This window comes from Mixophyes fleayi, chromosome 8 (assembly GCF_038048845.1).
Source record: "Mixophyes fleayi isolate aMixFle1 chromosome 8, aMixFle1.hap1, whole genome shotgun sequence".
NCBI lineage: Eukaryota > Metazoa > Chordata > Amphibia > Anura > Limnodynastidae > Mixophyes > Mixophyes fleayi.
The window spans coordinates 23,723,610-23,743,913 of record NC_134409.1 but is presented as its reverse complement, the minus strand read 5'-3'; the positions used below and the strand labels follow the sequence as shown (position 1 = coordinate 23,743,913).

The following is a 20,304-nucleotide window of genomic DNA, read 5'->3' as shown; positions in this document are numbered from 1 at the left end:
GCTTGTGTCTACAGTGTTAATGTTAACACTGCAGTGAAGGGGGTCTGGCTGGTTTTGTGAAGGTTTACATACCTTCCAATTGTCTTGATTTAGGTGGGACAGTCTCCATTCTGGGTGGACAGTCTCAAAAGCCAGGATGTTGGTAGCTGTGCCCTGCACACAGTGGTGACCTGTGCTGCATACACCTGCTATTGGTGCATGCGGCATTGCAAGGGTATATTCTGGGGAGGAGGGTGGCGTGGCGGGCAGCTTAGCGCTCTGGGGCCTTATCTTGCGGTGTTGGGAAGTATAGATTTATTGGCCCTTTAAAGTCGGCTAAATAGCTAGATGTTTGACGTGCTTTGATAGCTGTAAATGTTTGTGCATGTTCATTTTCACTTCAGTATTTACACGTCCAGGCTGCCGTTACACGTCCAGGCTGCCGTTACACGTCCAGCCTGCCCTTACACGTCCGGCCTGCCGTTACACATTCACTCTCTTTATTTTCTGTGTACAGTATTCTGCTTCACATCACATAACCTCACTAGGCCTCCAATGCACCATCATTCACAATAATTGACTTTTTACCTAGGTGGTTTGATTTTCCTTTTGCACATGATTTGTGTTTCTAATGATGTGTGTACTGTTTGTCTGCAGTCTGTGCAGAGCTGTAGGCAGCAGGTCCATTCAATATGGATTTGTTTCTCGCTTACAAAAGAACTCCATAGCTGTATCAGGAGAATACAGGAGGCCAGATATTAAAGCTGTACAGTTCACGCTGCAGTCTTTCTAGCACCAACTAGAGGGAAAAGTCCCATCTCCTGTGGATCTTCATGTATGGCTCACTCGGAGCAGCTTAATCCTGGGTTAACCTTTCTACGCATGGGGTCTCCTCCTGGCGGTTTCGGCTGTAAGAATAAAATGTGTGTTTGATTGCAGCTGGTTAATCCTGATCATCTCCTGCTTATCTCATAGCCTGTAGCTCAGGACATCTCACACATAGACCCGACTCCCCCCAGACAGATGGGAGCCAGTTATATAACCTGCCAGTCTCTGCCTCACTACTCAGTCTGTCTCCGTTCTGTGCCAGTGACTCTCTCAGGGCCTTAAGAACTCTTGCCAACTTTGTGGACCATTTTATTAAAAGAGGAGACCCTTTGTTCTACTTACACGATCATTCTGCGTATAAATAGATACTGTGCAAGTTCAAAAGGCCTCCTGGTCTCCAAAATAATTAATAGTCCCAGTAAGTGTACCGAATTAAGGAGTATGTGTGAATTGGTGGTTGAGCGATGGTCATTTACCATGAACGTTGGATAATTTGTGTAGTTTATGTAACAGAGCTGTAATCAAGTTGTCCGTGTAACACTACTAGAGCATCCTAGTGTGACATGGCTATTTTGGTCTATCCTTTTTCTGTATAGTTTTTCTAACGGAATAACCAGACCCATCTGTACTGGCAAGACTTGTGCATCCTGGCAAAATTGGGCACACGCTGCTGTTGACCAGTTTCTAGCAGAATAATTATGTTAATTGGAGAATACCCTGCAGATGGCTACAGTGTATTCTTGGCTTCCAGTATAGTGCTATGTACTTGTCCCCTTTGTTTAGAGATTTGTTTGCTGGTTGCGTATTACGCTACATTAAATGCTTTTGTCTTCTTATCGAGAGCGGCCGCTGGTAGCACTGTATAAAGATGTGTGGTCTTTCAATGAAGCACCCACCCCAACGGAAGAAAAAGATAATCTCTTTTTTTAAACTTTTTTAAAAACAAATCGGACTGAATCAGTGGTGCCTTTCCACAGACCGCTTTGAAAGTCTGATGTAATCTATGGACGCCATCCAAGGAAAGAGGCACAACATTTATAATACAGTGGGAGACGTTTATCAAAACTGGTGCATAAATAACTGGGTAAGAAGTTGCTGTTAACCATAGCAATCGGTCCAATTTTATATATATCAATCTTGTATATTACATACACACACATCTCCAATATTTTCTCCTTCCCTACTTAACACAGAGCAAATATTAAACAATATTGTAATAATTGTTTGGATTATGGGTGTGCGAAGACAACGGATATGGAGGCCTATTTATGAAAGGTTTCCCCCCTGTAAAATCCCCGAAAACAACAGTTTTCGGGGATCAAACACTAATTTGCTATTTATGATAGCACCATCGCAGCAGATATCATAGATATCTGCTGCTTTGCATCTCCTATCGTTTTACTGAGCACTCCCCATAACAATGCATGGGGAGTGCTCAGTAACGCTATTTAACAATGAATGTAATTAACTTTTCAAACATGTTAATGTACGTCAGCTGAAGCTGGCGTACATTATCATTAATGAAAAGTTTCAGTGCTGTCAGCTCTGCTCCAAAGAGCAGAGCTGGACAGCGCATGTGTGGAGGGATCACATGATCCCTCCCTGTCACTCACCGCTCACTCTCTGCAACTATAGTTGCAGAGTGAGAGCAGAGATGTCTGTGCGCATGCCCGAGGGTTTCATTCAGCGCATGCGCACTGGAGTCAGAAGAGGAGCCCCGTTCATCGCATGCTGCTTCAGAACCGAAGAGGCAGTGGTAAATATGATTTACACTTCACAGGAACAGCAGTTTTTCGGAACTGCTGTTCCTGTGTTGCTTTTTTAATAAATATGAGAAATAGTTCAATCCTTATCAATGCGATAAGGATTGAAAACTATTTTTCATATTCTGCGAGTTTTGATAAATGTGCCCCATGGTGTCCTTCTCGTGTCTCATACAGACTACAATAAACATTTATATATAAGATGTATGTACTTTTTAAAATGCAAATATTTTAGATCTACTAGCAAAGTAAACAGCACTAATTTAAACATTTGCAGCAATAAAATTGCCATTTTAAAAATAAACGGTCCTTAGTGTATAATGAAGAAAGGTTAAATATTTGTCTTAAAGTTCAGTGACAGTTGTGTGTAATCATAAAATGATTGGCAATTCTTTTACGCATCATAACATGATGATGAGAAGTGTATGTTACCGGTCTGTGTGGGGTAGTACCGAGAGCCAGTAAGCCACCATACACTATTTGGAGTGAAAAAAACCAAAAACAAACTTAACTTGTATTTTTTTTTTCTAAAGCGCTAGTAAGGGAATCAAATATATATTTTTTTAACCTGACTATCAGGCCCCCTAAGCTGACAAGTATAATTGTGTGTTAAGAATAGAAATGAATTGTTCTAGATATTATTTCAATCTTCCCAAATCACAGGGCATAGCATCATATTTTTAAACCTTCAGAATGAGATTGAATCTGCCTTTATCATGTAGATGTGACTGGCAGGAAATTGAATCTGGAAAGGGAGTAAAGAGAATTGATTTAAAAAATGATCGTTCGTGGGGACCTGTACTTTAATCATTATATCTTACACATATATAGTCTTCACCCAAAATGGCTCAGGAGATGCACAGCTAAAAAAAAGCCATACAACACTAAAATATCCACTAGTACATAGAATGGAAAATATTATAACTGTAGGAGCCAAATATACACTTCTGTCAGCCAGCACAGCAGACTATACAGATCTATACATCTGACCCAAAATGGACGGTTAAATAGGAACGAGGCATGGTGATTTGGGTCCAGAAGTTACTAGTCCGATATCTAAAGTACCTTCTTCTACTTGGAGCATTATATGGAGTTGTTGAGTCTTTTTATATATAGAGTTTTTATTGTGGACCTACATAGGATCACAGTTTGCAAACCCATCCTGTAGATAATTTCTGTGCGATGAGGGAGGGGTGTTATCTATGAGCAATATCTGTGTATTTGAGGGTTCTGGCAATCTAGTCTGTATAAAGGGTGCTCTCTATGTAAAGTTGAGGTTATCTTTGTGCACTGGGGAATTTCTGTGCAATGGGGGATTTCTAGCTGCCTTATACTGTGTTTGTGAATGGGGTCTGGGTAAGATAGGGGTCCCCAGACTTTGCCACACGACACAAGGGTCTCTAACTACACATCTGTAGCTTTTGTGACCTCACTAGTATAGTCCATCGGTGTGTGTATAGGAGTACTTTCTGGCTTGGATTTCCACCTGCCTATTGTGAAGATTTCAGTCCTTCTGCACCTCCTTATAATGACATTTAAACAAGATGGACTGTTGTCTGCTTCTGTTGTAGTGCTCAGAATTTTTCTACTTTTTTTTTTTTTTTAAATGACCTCTTTTAGAAGGAAATACTTGAATCCAGATTACAGTAGGTCTGACCACAGTTGTATGAAAAGGAAATGTCTTCACCACCCCAACAGTTGTCTTCATGTCTTTTCCACCACGTCAGTGGCTAACGTGACTCATCAAGTATGTAAGGCCACTTGATATGAGGGCTTCCTGGTGTGATTCGCTGGGAGCGGAAGTGAGTAGGTTGTGAACTAGACGAGAATGGTTATAGTGGATGAGCTATAAGAACAGAACGTATTTAGCTGTTGACCAAGAATCCCAATTCCTGCTCGGTATCATGCCGTAATGCCCTTATAAGACTAAACATACTAGTAGGACATGTTGGAAAGAACATACTATGCATACCGTGCTTATCTGGAAGGAATTCCATCCTAATGGTGACAGCTTAACATGATTGATCTTGGAAATCGTCTTCTTGTGAGCAATGTGATTGTATGATGTAAAAGTCCATGAAAGGAATCTTCATCGTATAATTTGGTGAGCTGCCCATTGAGCAGTGTATGAAGGCAGCACTAATCTCCCTTCAAATATATTTGATATCTTTTTCACTCTAGGTCTGCATTAAATGTTTATACTTGCCCACTCTACTGCTTTACTACTTACTTCTGTAAGTAAATGTATACGCATGGTCGTATAGAGTTATGTGATACAGCCCTCCGCTTTGTGGCTGAGACAGACTAATCGGAGATATCAGATGTGAACCTAAATATACTGCGCTTTAAATGCAAAAAGCCGTGAAAGTCTTTTGCCGGCTTTTCCACCGGCATTTTCGCCATTTGTCGCTTGTTAGACCCTCTATTCTGTATATTTGATGTCATTTTGACTTACTGTTTATAATCTTTTAGGTTGTATAGCTAATTTCTATTGAAAAGTATTTTAAAATGCAACAGATACAACATTGTCCTGTTGTGATGGAGATTGTATTGGGCTCACGGCTGTGTATACTGTACTTTGTATCGGACTATGTAAAGTGTTTTCAGATCTTTTATATGCATTAGAGCCTTTACTATCCATGTCTCCCTTTTTTCTCGTAAACTCCAGAAACTAATTACATCCTTCTTTTAGGCAGGTCTCATTGTAAATGGTTAGACCCACTGGGATGGAGGGTTAGACCCACTGGGATGGAGGGTTAGACCCACTGGGATGGAGGGTTAGACCCACTGGGATATTTTAACACATCGTTGCCACTTGTTAATTTTCAGGTACAGTCCTATGTCTTAAAAAAAAAAAAAATAATAAATAAATACATCCCTGTTTTTTAATATTAACCAGCTGTTGTTCTATATGCAATTCTCAATATGCATATTATAGATTATGCTCTATTTAAATGAAATACAATTAAATAATTTCACACCATACATCCCATGTAAACGGCTTAAAGTCCATTGAGTAAATTCGTCCAACCATTATCAAAGTTTCTCTGGAAATTGTGTTTAAAATCTTGTCGGCTAACGTGTGTCCCCCTAGCGGTCTATTACATACACGTGACATGCACTAATTCCCTCCACATACAGGAGGCATACGTTTTGTAGACTAAACCAATATTCATGAGAATATAACCTCCGCTTCCTTTATGTTATTATTGCAGGCTCTTCTTTAACCCCTTAATGACTTGCGTTTTTTTTATACCTGTTTGTTGAGTACACATTTCACGTTTTTGCTATGTGCAGGTAAAATGGAGAATAATTAGTACCTTTTTTTGTATCCTACTTAATTTTTTTTGTCTATTTTAAGGCAGTTTTCTATAGGGAGAATATTGCACTAAATTATATTCATATTAAAAATATTCTACAAACAAAAACTGTGAAGTTTAAAAGAAAAAATTGCCATGATTCTTCCACAGTAATTATCACTCTCTGTGAGTGATATGTACAGCAAATGTGTGGCCAGGTTACTGATCACTTTACGTTGTAAAGAATTAAGGGCCAGGAGCAGTGATGATTTTTTTTTTTTTTTTAACCAGGGGAGACCTTGAGCAGACAACAGACTCCAATAGGTCCTCTCCTGTTTCACACCCAGCAGGGTGTTTTATAAATTTAGTATACCTGTGTGCAAGAGTAGTGCCTGGGACCCCTTCGCCCATATGTGACATGGTGAGAATGGAGAAGGTTTATGTAACAAAAACCCTCCTCACTCTGCCCTTGTCTCACACAGTCCTCATCCTCATCATCAGCTATTTATATAGCGCCACTAATTCCGCAGCGCTGTACAGAGAACTCGCATCAGTCCCTGCCCCATTGGAGCTTACAGTCTAAATTCCCTAACATACACACACAGACCGAGAGAGAATAAGGTCAATTTAATTCCAGCCAAATTACTTACTAGTATGTTTTTTGGGTTTTTTTGGAGTGTGAGAGGAAACCGGAGCACCCAGAGGAAACCCACGCGAACATGGGGAGAACATACAAACCTCACACAGATAAGGCCCTGGTCAGGAAACAAACTCCTGATCCCAGTGGTGTAAGGCAGAAGTTCTAACCACTAAGCCACCATGCTGCCCGACCCCTTGTAATTTGTGATCCAAGAAGATTCCTATTTGCTGCAGTGTCCAGTAGAGGATGGCACTCGTCTTTCCCAGCAACTCCCTCCTCTGCAGCTGGGAAGAAACTCTGCCAGTGACTCCCACTGATGACGTCATTGGACACTGCACACACTGCCAGCATCATGGAACAATGGTGTCAGTTGTGTAGTGTAGCGTCGCACTCCGATTCTTCCGCCACCAGAAAGTGCAGCAGTGTACGGGTGTCTGGCAGGTGTGGATTGGGTACCTCCTGAATATCCCTGCAGTTGGTACAAAGTAGTGACTGTGCGGGACAGTTCCCTAAAATCGTGACTGCCCCACCAGTATGGGGCAAACTGTTCTGCTCTCTCCTAACTGTTCTTGCAGCTTTCACTACCTGCTACTGGTGTCTTAAGCTCAGTTGCTGCTTGGCTGGATCCTGGAATGTTGGGTCCCTGTTTGGAAAAAGGACAGGTACAGGTCACTTCCTGGAAAGCCGAGCTACAAGTGGACACTCTAAGCCTCTGTACAATAAATTGGCCTCCTTACCCCTAATTAGCCCCGTCATTAAATGATTGTCCCCACATTTAATACAGAGACCCTACATTATATCATTAGCAGTTACATTAGCCCCCATCAACCCCACATTTAATAAAGAAGCCCTATATTAAATGAATAGCCCCACCTGTTGATACATTGCAGGAATTGCCCTCAAAGAATTTAAGTTGGGCCTAGTACAAGGGAGGGTTCTGTTTTGGGCTAATATTGGGGTTACTAGACAGAGGGTGAAGTAGAGCTTCTGGTTCAGTATCACATTCCAGCTCCTTATCTTAGTGCGGTGTAGCAGCTTGCTTGTTGCTGCTCTTGGCTGTGTAATCAATGCCTTTGTCTGATTCCATCAGCTGGTCTATCCATTATCTGCAAAGCGTCTGACAGCCGCTGGTAAGACTGGGGACCAAACCGAGCTTTAGGCAAACAGATGCTGTAAGAGCAAGCTGGACACGGAATTAATGTGGGATGTAATAACTGTACTATTGGTGTATCTATGTAACCTGTGGTGACTTCTGTAAGCTCAGTGTCTGTTTTAAAGTAAAACTAGTACACTTTACAGCAGGCCTGTCCAACCTGCAGCCCTCCAGATGTTGTGAAACTACAAGTCCCAGCATGCCCTTCCAGCTATCAACAGGTTGTCTACTGGCAAAGCATGCTGGGGCTTGTAGTTTCACAACACCTGGAGGGCCGCAGGTTGGACAGGCCTGCTTTACAGTATGTATGCATTTATTGTACAGGTCTGTACAATGGAAACAAAATAATGTGAGCAGATGTTATTACAGTCACGCCTACTTGCATGGCACTGTGATAACTCATTGTAATATATGACAGTGACACTATTTGGAGTTGACCAGTGAATATTTACTTTGTTTAAGTGGCATCAAAATTATACTTTAACATGTAGTATAGTATATATCCATATATATATATATATATATCTCTATAACTGTCTGTTATAGATATAGGAATATATCTGCATATAGTATAATTTGCCACCACTTACCCAGAATACATCAATAAAAGCCTCATATGTTCTCAAAGTCCCATATAGCTAAATAGGCTGGCTGGTTTATACGTACAACCGGTAAGATGCACTATCCGGTCTATTTATTATAGGGTAAAATACCCCATCTCCTTTTGGCCTGTACATCAAGAGGTCACTGCAGGCAATTGGAAAAGTCTCGTCTGTATAACAAGGATCTTGGGATGGTAATAGCAGTTAGAAAATCAATTAAAACATTATTCTTAAAATAAAGCAATTTTTTTTTCAGTGGCTAATATTTTTAAAAATATTTGTTCTATATTTTTAAACTTTTTTTTTTGCTTTTTGTTTTTTTGTTCACGAAGTGGAACTGAAAACCCAAACCTGAGTAGCTGGGTCACACATGTGCATAGCCCATGAGACTGGCCCCTAGATTATAATAATAAATTATGATTGGGCTGATTTTTCATTACCACTTATCACGCCGATAGGCGATATTCTATCGTCAGATCTTAATAAATAGTCCCCTATGTACTTCCTTGTTGATATAGTATCATTTCTTTCCTGTTCTATAGGCAATCCCTGCTCTGTGATGGTACCATCTAGACCTGGTATTTATCTGCTCGGCTGGGAATATAGTGGTACAAACAGATTTTTAGCTGTCTCAAGGTTAGATTATTGCAGAGCAAGGTGACCAGCATGTTGTCAACCCTCACACATTGCAGAATAAAATTAGTCTTATTAGACCAGAGTCGGTCCCTAGGGGAAGAGGGAAGTTCAAGGTTGTCTCTTGGAGAAAGTGATTTGTCTAAGATGCAAAGTTATCCATGATTACACCTAAAGCTGGCCTAGGATTGCCGTGTCTGTACTCTGTCTCTGTCGTCTGCACTGCCCATGATTGTGTTTCCACAGCACATACAGAATTAATCTGTTTGGCAGCTTCTTTCCTTGTGAACAAGAAGTTTCATAATTGCGCATCATGTGTCTGATTAGGCAACTAATATGTACTATTATCATTCAATAATACAGTCTTAAATAGTGGGTTCATTAAATGTAAAGGAAACGTTTGTTCTCGGTTTTATTGGTTGGAATTACTGTCTGTATTAGAGACCTGCACAGGAGTCTCAGGCGGTGGTCTCGCCTGCTTTATTCAAAGGGGTCTCGGCTATAGACAGCAGCAGCTTATCAGTAATAAATACAATTACTGTATGTTTGTGTATTGAGAAGAGCTTCAGAGAAGTACAGCTCTACATGTATGCAAAAAGGATTACATTATGACTTATGGAAATGTTATCTATAGGAAAAAATCATTGTCCATCCTTTAATTCTATATCTGTCTCTCACTTTGTTTCTCTCTCTCTCTCTCTGCCAGTCTTTCTCACTCACTGTCTATTTCACTGTCAGTCATTCTCACTTTCTTTTTTTTGCCATGTGTCTCTCACCCCTCTCTTTTGCCTCGTGCATGTCTCTCTCCCCCTCTCTTTTGCCCCGTGTGTCCCTCTCTTTTTTTTTTGCCCCGTGTGTCCCTCTCTTTTTTTTTTGCCTCGTGTGTCTCTCTCCCCCTCTCTCTTTTTGCCTCGTGTCCCTCTCCCCCTCTCTCTTTTGCCTCGTGCGTCTCTCTCCCCTCTCTCTTTTGCCTCGTGCGGCTCTCTCCCCCTCTCTCTTTTGCCTCGTGCGGCTCTCCCCCTCTCTCTCTTTTTGCCTCGTGCGTCTCTCTCCCCCTCTCTCTCTTTTTGCCTCATGCGTCTCTCTCCCCCTCTCTCTTTTTGCCTCGTGCGTCTCTCTCTCCCCCTCTCTCTCTTTTTGCCTCGTGCGTCTCTCTCTCCCCCTCTCTCTCTTTTTGCCTCGTGCTTCTCTCTCTCCCCCTCTCTCTTTTGCCTCGTGCTTCTCTCTCTCCCCCTCTCTCTTTTGCCTCGCGCGTCTCTCTCTCCCTCCTCTCTCTTTTGCCTCGCGCGTCTCTCTCTCCCTCCTCTCTCTTTTGCCTCGCGCGTCTCTCTCCCTCCTCTCTCTTTTGCCTCGCGCGTCTCTCTCTACCCCCTCTCTCTTTTGCCTCGCGCGTCTCTCTCTACCCCCTCTCTCTTTTGCCTCGCGCGTCTCTCTCTACCCCCTCTCTCTTTTGCCTCGCGCGTCTCTCTCTACCCCCTCTCTCTTTTGCCTCGCGCGTCTCTCTCTACCCCCTTTCTCTTTTGCCTCGCGCGTCTCTCTCTACCCCCTCTCTCTTTTGCCTCGCGCGTCTCTCTCTACCCCCTCTCTCTTTTGCCTGGCGCGTCTCTCTCTACCCCCTCTCTCTTTTGCCTCGCGCGTCTCTCTCTCTACCCCCTCTCTCTTTTGCCTCGCGCGTCTCTCTCTCTACCCCCTCTCTCTTTTGCCTCGCGCGTCTCTCTCTCTACCCCCTCTCTTTTGCCTCGCGCGTCTCTCTCTACCCCCTCTCTCTTTTGCCTCGCGCGTCTCTCTCTCTACCCCCTCTCTCTTTTGCCTCGCGCGTCTCTCTCTACCCCCTCTCTCTTTTGCCTCACGCGTCTCTTTATTTCTTTCATCCTCTCTGCAACCTACCCGCACTTTGAGCTCTTTGTCTCTGTTTCACTCTTGCTCTCTCACTCTCCCTGTTGTCTCCTTTCCGCCTCCCTGTATACTTCCAGCACCTTGTGGACACCTCACTGAGAGGAGAGAACAGGCATCCTATAGAACACTGAGGAGCACCATGGCAATATTAATAAATATAAAATATGATCATTAATTGGTTTTTAAATATATAAAAGGTCTCAACCTCAATATCTGTGTTCTGTATAATGGAGTAAATATTGGTTCCATTAATAATTGCAGTGTTAATTATGTCTGCACAGATTGTGCTGGGTTCACAGCCACCTAATCAAAGTGTCATCACATTTACTGGCAGGTTACAGTCGGGGGACTTGGTGTCACAAGGTGTTTAATCAGGAGCTTCCCGGGATCTTGCAGTGGTGGTGTCTGTTTCCTGCACAGACAGTCTGGTAACTGATAAAGAAATGCAGGTGGTAAAATATTGTGACATTTTGATGGCTTTAGGGACAACATTTTCCAGTCTGTTTACCAGCTCCTATAGGGTTCGGGACCAGTTGTTTGAGTGTAATGATGGCACTATATTCAGTGCATGCAAAGTTAATGTATCATCATCATCGTCGCCATTTATTTATATAGCGCCACTAATTCCACAACGCTGTAAAGAGAACTCACTCACATCTGTCAGTGCCCATTGGAGCTTACAGTCTAAATTCCCTAACATACACACACAAAGAGACACAGACAGAGACACAGACTAGGGTCCATTTGATAGCAGCCAATTAACCTACCAGTATGTTTTTGACGTGTGGGAGGAAACCGGAGCACCCGGAGGAAACCCATGCAAACACGGGGAGAACATACAAACTCCACACAGATAAGACCATGGTCGGGAATTGAACTCATGACCCCAGTGCTGTAAGGCAGAAGTGCTAACCACTGAGCCACCGTTCTGCCCAATGTATAAATGTCTAATAGAATATTTCTGTTCCTGTTGATGGTTCTGAGCCCAGCTAGTCATTGGCACATTATAGTACTTTTCTCCTCTTGATAGAAGCATAGAGCAATGGTGTAAGAACTCATACTGGCTCAATTCCCTATTGTCCAATGCACTGTGCGTAGGCTAGACTTCTCTTCCCTGTATCCTAAATAAAAGGCACATAATTAGAATAATATGGTTCTGCGGATTATCCAGCCTACCAATTATATTGCTCAGTAATCCAGCATACTAAACAGCCTCAGAACACTCCTTAACCATCTATGGTATATTACCACCAGGTATTGAATCCAGTGCTCTGGATACAGGAGCAATTACTACTACCTGCACATTTATTGAATAACATACATGGTGCCCTGTTTGTACTACAGCTGCAGGTCACTGGTAGAGAAACGGTCTTTGCCTACTACAGCTCCTGTCCCGGTAAGGGGACTGTGGCCTGTGCCTCAGCGCATGCGTCAGCTGTGAGACTTGGGCTTTCTGTTCAAGTTCCAGAATTTAAAAGAACAAAACAAAACAAAAAACAGAACAAAAAACAAAAGTAAAAATAAATTTAAAAACAAAGCATTTTTTTTCCATTGCTGCCCCCTGAGATGGTGGATTGAGATAATCGGAGGACAGTACATGTACTGGAGAGCCACTGGTTGGCCAAATCTGCCTACTTACCTTCATTGTTTGTGATGTAAATGAATGAGTTAGAATTGTTTATCAGAGGCTTCTTGAAAACGGATTTTGAGTTGTAATTAAAAGCTAAACGTAGTTGGATTGTCCACAGTAGGGCTTGGTTGCTGGCTGCAGTACATTTTCCGTGTGGTATCGCTGGATTGGAAGCAGTTCAAAGTGTATTTGGAGATATGAAGGTTCTCTGTGCTAGATTAAGCATAATACGGCTCGGATGGCTCTTCAAACAGTTTGTAGAGGAGCGCAGCCAATGGATCCATAATTAAAGCACAAGGATCCTAAGGCTAGGCTTCTTCCAGCTTACAGTGTCATGTGCAGTAATTATTGGAAAGCTGAGCTATTACAGCTTCTGTCACTCAATTTCGTTTTTTGGTGTGATTTACTGCAGAGGTGTCTTATCTGGAAGATCCTATATTCACCATGTTACATATGTATGCTGTTGTAGAGCATTTTAAAGCACACTGCATAGCTACAGAATATAAACCTGCTTTACTTGACTTTTCAATTTGGTTGGAATAGGTTTTATGGAAGTTTGTCGAGTGGGATCACAACCTCAAGTCTATGAATGGAAAAGTCAAACCCCATAACCCTTATCTACTGAACTGATTAGCTCCATTGTGCAACTCACTGGTTGTCCTTGTCCCCAGCAGCCCAGCTTCACACGTACTGATGTCCACACCTCTAGCAGCTGGGGAGGGATCCAACTATGGTCCTGTCAGTCTCATGTAGAGCTCTTCCAAGCAATTAATATTTGTCCCCCATGGGGCATTAGACCAAAGGGGTGTCAAGAGAGCGAAGACGGTTTTGTAAAGATTGACTGCCAGGAAGAAGAGGGAGTCAACTACGAGCAATTGAGGTCTTAGTTTGGCTGGATACATTTTGGGGATGCCAAGTAGATTCGCTTGCCTAATGCACCCTAACCTATTGTCAGCTTCAATTCCTATTGGCTTATGTGCAGATCCCTATCTCTAGCCATAATGAGAGGGTCGGGTTAAAGTGAAGCGGTCACTCAGGTAAAAACCTTGGCATCCAATTATCTAGTCTCTTCCAGGGGTTATCATCACAGCAGGGCAATGATTCCTTTTTTTTTCAACCCTTGATCAACTCCTCTCTTGTCTCAAAATATCTCCCAACTCGGCAACTCCGTTCTGCACAAGATCTGCGTCTCTCATCCACCCTCATTACATCCTCCCATTCCCGGTTACAGGACTTTTTTTCGGGCTGCACCCACTCTATGGAATTCTCAGCTTCTCACAATAAGACTCTCCTCTGGTCTACAAACTTGCAAGCGTTCTCTGAAAACCCACCTCTTCAGACAAGCTTATAATATTCCTCAACCACCCTCTTAACCTCACTACATCACCCTATTACCACCCGTTACACAGTTTTACACAAGACAAATAGCCCTTGACCAACATTGTTGTGTGACAGGATCATTTAGCTTATGGGTCACTTTTACCTTTGCAGTCTGGCTGGGCCAAAATGCAAAATGAAGACTTAACCTCATGTGTCCTCCCATTGTCCCATAGATTGTAAGCTTGCGAGCAGGGCCTACTCACCTCTTTGTCTGTTTACCCAGTTTGTTTATTAGTTTACTATGTTTGTCCCCAATTGTAAAGTGCTACGGAATATGTTGACGCTATACAAATAAATGTTGATGATAATGATGAACTGATGTGAAACATAAAATTTGTGTGACCCACAGGCATAAATTATGTATAGGAGTTATTATATTTTATTTGTCTAGAAAACGCTGAGAATTGATAAATCTAAAACGCAGCCTCCATGGCCAGTGTGCCATAAGGCACTAGGATCAGTCCTTAGGATACCATGTAGTGGTTTATGGTCCATATGCAGTTTCTCCTAACCAATATACAATGCTATTCCCATGGCAGTGTCCAGCGCAGCTCCAACTCACGTTCATACCATGTAATCCCAAGACCAACAATAATTGCCTCCGTCAACCTCCGATGGACCAAACCGCTTCCTGGGTGCAAGAGAGAAGCAAATTACAAGAAGCCAGAGCAAATATTATTAAATATGGTTGCTGTTCCGTCAGTGCCAGCACAGCTTTCTTGTAGTTGACTGATCTCCTCACACCCAGTCTCACTGAGCCTCTATAGCTCACAATTGTAAGATTGCTCCTTACTTTTTAGAGGTTTCCGCACCACTCATGTTAACAGACCACCTGGGATCCATATTCTGCTTGCTGGCTCCCTTGACTATAAGCAGCTGTCTACTTTGTCTCTTTCCTAGTGATAGTGACATGAAAACACCAACCCAAAGGTTCATCCCAGTTGGGTACTGATGTCATATATTCTAATGACCATCAGGAGCCCTCAGTCCTGGATGTAACATCTGTCTAGGCTGCAGGAATAGGTCACAATTGGGAAGGGTGTACTTAGAAAGGGTTAAGCTGCAGCAGGAACTTTGCAAACCAAAGCTTCTCTGCAAAAGTGGCCCCTTTTCAGAAAAAAAAAAACAAGTGAGATGCTTGAAAAATAACTTTTTTGTTTTCTACAACACTGCAAAGGGGGTTTTAGCTGACAGCTGTATGTGGCAATTAAATGAATTTTTTTTTTTTTTTTTTTTAATCTGCGACTTTTATGTGCCACTTAAATTCACACTCAATATCCCTCTAAGAGTCTCTTTTGTATGTAACCAAAAGAATATTAGTGGTTGTCTCAGATATTCCCATGTGTTGTGTAAGAATCTCCCTCTACCGTAGATTCGGAATTGTAAATCCTGCTTGGGTTGGGGGGGGGGGGGGGGGATTCCCTTCCTGTGGATACAAATGCTAGGGCTATATCCCCACAGAGTATGTATTTGTATGTAGAGGCTGGGTCAGAGGATTAGGGGGCCTAATTCTCTCAGCAGAGGAGAACAAGCCTGGCTCATTCAGCAAACCAGCCAGGAAAGATATAGGCGGTACTCACCATGATCACGTTTATCAGTAACTCTGGATGTTCAGAGACTGTATCGAGGGTTTTGGCTCTTATAATGCATTAGGTGGCTGGCACAAAGCACTCCGATGTGGAGTAGAAAAGGACAATGAACATTATTTGTGCAGATTGTTGGACGCCTACGCGATGGAACACGCAGCTGTGGAGCACAACTATTGTATACAAGAGACCTGTGCACTTAGATATTGTCTTCAATTCTATTCAAACATGGTGGGCTGCGTAATAGTCGCTGTGTGCGGTTACGTTTTAGAGCTACTTATAGTATGAGGATTATAGAGAGAGACGGAAGCATAGGTTTATTTTTTTGATTGCGGCATTCCTGGGGTTAAATGACTAGAACTGAGGTCACTGTGTGTCACCCAGGTATTGTGGTTCAGTTCACAACAAAGTGACAAGCTGGATCCTACAAATGATAATATGCATGGCCCCTTGCATATTAGTTGACTGACTGCGGTTTCCATGGAGAGCGAGTCCTTGTTGGGACATTAATAACCCACTGCTTTGTACTCTGTTTGTCTACCATGACCCCAGTGACTCCCTGTTTACTCAGTCGCCCCTCACATTTGCATGCAGTTTTGGTGCTCGCTGCAGCAAAGGTGATTTGTATTCTAATGGCGACCGTTGTCTTGGCAACCTGCAGGAGCCCTGAAAACTCATGTAAAAGGGAAGTTTTCTGCAGACGTTCCTTGCCGATCCCAAGACAGAACGAGAAATCACGCTCAGTGTCGTGGCCCTTGTGCTCTTCCTAAAGCACCTAGAGGTTGGCATAGGCCATCTCCCTGTCCTGGCTTCCCTTTATGCATGCTCACTGCCCTCTAATCCCTGCCATTCTGAAGGCTTTGCACATTATTAAAATTTAATCCTCCTGTTCCGCAACGTGCTGATTCAGGAGTCTAGAGTGTATTTGTGCATTCTGTTGAGTTACAATAATAGCCACACATCGATCTCCTAATGATGGACTCTTCTTGTTTTATACTTGAATTGTATGGAGCACACGAACACCCTGATTCTGGTAATATCAATCTGGCATTTCATGATTTACGACCATTTCATAACTTCAACAATATAGATTTTGCTGTTATTGTAATCGATATTTCTTCAAAACAGCAGCAAGGTAGGATCTGTGTGTTGTATTACATGGTAAGAAGCAATTGATCTACATTCTGTAAAGGGTAGATCAACCCTTCTCTGACTTCTTTCCTAAAGGTCATGTCCAGCCATTTAGTTAGTCTTATATTCCAGATCAATTTTCTGCTGTCTGCAGTCTCTCCTCTAAGTGTTTGTCCTCTTGTAGAATTTCTCTAATACATCATCATCACCATTTATTTATATAGCGCCACTAATTCCGCAGCGCTGTACAGAGAACTCATTCACATCAGTCCCTGCCCCATTGGGGCTTACAGTCTAAATTCCCTAATAGACAGACAGGGAGAGACTAGGGTCAATTTTGTTAGCAGCCAATTAACCTACTAGTATGTTTTTGGAGTGTGGGAGGAAACCGGAGCAGCCGGAGGAAACCCACACAAACACGGGAGAACATACAAACTCCACACAGATAAGGCCATGGTCGGGAATTGAACTCATGACCTCAGCGCGGTGAGGCAGAAGTGCTAACCACTTAGCCATCGTAATACAAAGTATGTTTACTGCTCCACGAGTCTGTGACAAATACACTAATATGCCTACGTTCCAAGGTGGTCATGAGGTAGGAATATGGTAGAAGGGTAACACCGTACTAAATAATGGGTGTGTCTTAATGGTTAGGGGTGTGGTTTATACAGCAGAGGTGTGGCCAGTGTACAAAGCAGACCTAATTCCCCGATATTTAATGTGCCCATAATTTGCCCAGTGTGTGAATATAGTACCCATTTCTTGGTGGCCCAGTGTATAATACGGGAGCCCATTCTCTGGTGATTCAGTGTGGCCAAATATTACCCAGTCCAGTGGCCGAGTCACTTACCTCCATCCATGCACCCTTTAGTGCTCCACTACCGCTCCTGCACCGAGCCCCAGCTGAGCGAAGTTCAGTACAGGACATGAAACTGATTGTGATCAATAGAACAAGCTCATAGCAAGCTGCTTCCTCTTGTCACTGAGCCCCATTGTTCGACTTTGTACCTGTTCATGAATCTTACACGTGGTTCAGCATTTTTAGGTCCTTGACACTGCCATCAATGAATATTCACATGGAGAACCTGCGACGTAATTGTCCAGTACAGATCTCTCTACCACCTGGGCTGATGTAGATTCCTCTGGATTGAGCCATTTCTTGTCCAGATGGAGAAGTTCAGATATTTGTGAGCGAGTTGGCTCTTCTATTATGCACACTTTGAGGTTGGATGGCTGTCAGGACTCCCAACTTGGCCAGTATATTGCTTTAGAGTTTAGGATAATATTTGATGTTCTGCTCAGGCAGATCAAAGTAGGTTTTCTGGCCTGTCAAATTGGGAGCGACTGCCTCTCAACGATAGTCAAGTAGTCTTCAACATCATTGGTTGGTGTTCTTTTGGTAAGACGCTTGTACCTCCTTACATACTGAGGTAGTGATCACCTGTGTCACAGGTGAGCTTGTTGCCAATGTCTATGTCTTTAGCCAAGTAGCGTTTGCTGCATTTGAAAGACTGTATGTGAGGGAACCAGTAACCTAAGTAGTCACACCAATAAGCCGGGAGCCAAAACACCTGTACTGGAGTGAAAGGCTCCAAACCTTCCATGTGCTCCAAGTAGCAGGGCCCATACCACAGCGCTAAAAAAAAAAAAAGTCAACGTACTTTATATAGCAAATACAAATTGTGTAGATAAAGGAATAAAACAGTAATTTTCTTTGAATCTGGCCTACCGCCTCATCGTAAAAAAATCATATATGCTATATTATACACTATTTTGTAGGCCAATCGGAGAGCAGCTCTAGGATGGCAAGTCAATCGTCAGGTCCTGCAGACACGCACCAGCCAATGATATTGGCTTCACCACATGTCTGCAAACTTCTAGCGATCCCTGTCCCATCGCTGCTCTGTATTCTGTCTGTGGCTGCTGTGATTGATCTGAACAGCCACCAGAGTTTGTTGCTGTCTAAACATGGGGGCATAGGTGGGTTCTGGGTAAAACGACCGCCCAAACTATGTCTTCACCTTGTATTTTTCTTCTAATAAAGAAATTACAACTCAACTGCTGGAATCTACAGAAATAAATATAAATGAGTGAAAACCTGTTCACTTATTTAATTAATCTATGTGCACAAGGAGTCTGAATTACACGAGGGACTAAACTGTGAAGTGATCTTGGATCAGCCGGTGTATGGCTGGATTTAACCATTTTTAATTGAAAAATCGAGCAGGAACGTCAAAAATAATGTAAGCTAAACCAAAAGATATTTCATATATGAGAAAAATGTGTGCGTGGGACAACCATAAGTAACTGTCTTTTTTACTGAACGTGATCAAAATCCCCAATATTTATTATTTTGATTTATTCCACATGTACAAATCTTTTAATTAAAAGACCTATAATGTTGACTACATACAGTTTTGCCTTGCAATGCAGTCAAATGTAATATATTTTAATTATCTGTGTGTGTGACATGCAAAACATTTAATCAAAACTTTCAGAACTGTGATCGTCCAAGTTTGACAAATTGATTTTGAAAACCCTTCTATCACTATGGGGCACATTTATCATTTTATCGGGGAAAGTGAGAAATACTTATCAATCCTTATCGCATGGATAAGGATTGATGTATTTCTCAAATTTATGAAAAATGGATCACAGAAACAGCAGTTCCGAAAAACTGCTGTTTCTGTGTTAAAAAAAACTATACTCACCACTGCCTCTCTTCGGTCGCGCTGTCTCCGAATCTCCTCCTCTTCGGGGTACTTTCTCTTCTTCATGCTACTGCGCATGTGCCGTCCGGAGAGCTTGAGGCTGTGACAGGGAGGGATCACAAGATCACTCCCTGCGCATGCGCTGTCCAGCTCTGCTCTCCGGAGCAGAGGTGGACATATCGAAGAATAGAAGTTTTACCAGCATTTCCTATGATGTACGTCAGCTTCAGCTCAGCTGGCGTACATTAACACAACAAGTTCCCGAAAAAAAGATTTTTTCGGGACTTGTTAGATTGCGGCCAGGAGCAGTCACCATTCTGTTGAATGGTGACTGCTCGCAAAAACGATCAGGAGTGCAAAGCAGCAGATATCCATGATATCTGCTGCGATGCACCTTTAATAAATTTGCGGAGAGCACATCATGGCCTAATTTACACGGTAAGTGCACGATAGTGCACTACCATGCTTTCTTAAATATACCCCTATGTGTGTGTGTGTGTAGGCAGATTGAGGGATCATAATTAAGTGACCTCCTTTCTGCACATGCTCAGTATATCATATTGAGATCATTCTATGCGAGTACAAATTACTCAATCTAGAGATTGATTGATTGAAAAAGATCTATAGATTAAAATTCTGAAAATCACTGTGGGTACCCACACAGGCAATGATTTACATATTGTAATTTAATTATTGAGTTAAAAAAATGTCTTCTCATTGAACATTTATACACACACCATCAAAATGATCGAATTTGGTTGATCAATATTATTTTGTATTATATTGCGTCATTTTAGATCATTTGCTGTACTCATAGCAGCAATTGTAAGATCTCGTCCAATATTATTGCAACGCAAGTAAAAATCGTTGCACGTATGGGCACCATCAGCGTTTTTAGGTATACAAAGATATTATTTTACATTCTGGATCAACATATTTAGAATTTATGGAAGGTTGAACTTGATGGAGCTTTGTCTTTTCTTCACCCTTACTAACTATGCATCCTAGGTAGAAGGGAAGAGAGGGTATATTTAACAGGTTAAATAAATTTTTATAGCTGGCTTTAGGGCAGA

General features: G+C 42.3%; 1 protein-coding gene across 3 annotated transcripts in view; it reads left to right on the top strand.

The window, feature by feature from the left end:
- Nucleotides 1–20,304, top strand: part of LRP8 (LDL receptor related protein 8) — a 120,131-nt gene that overhangs the window by 40,511 nt on the left and 59,316 nt on the right. The gene's annotated exons all lie outside the window — the stretch shown is intronic.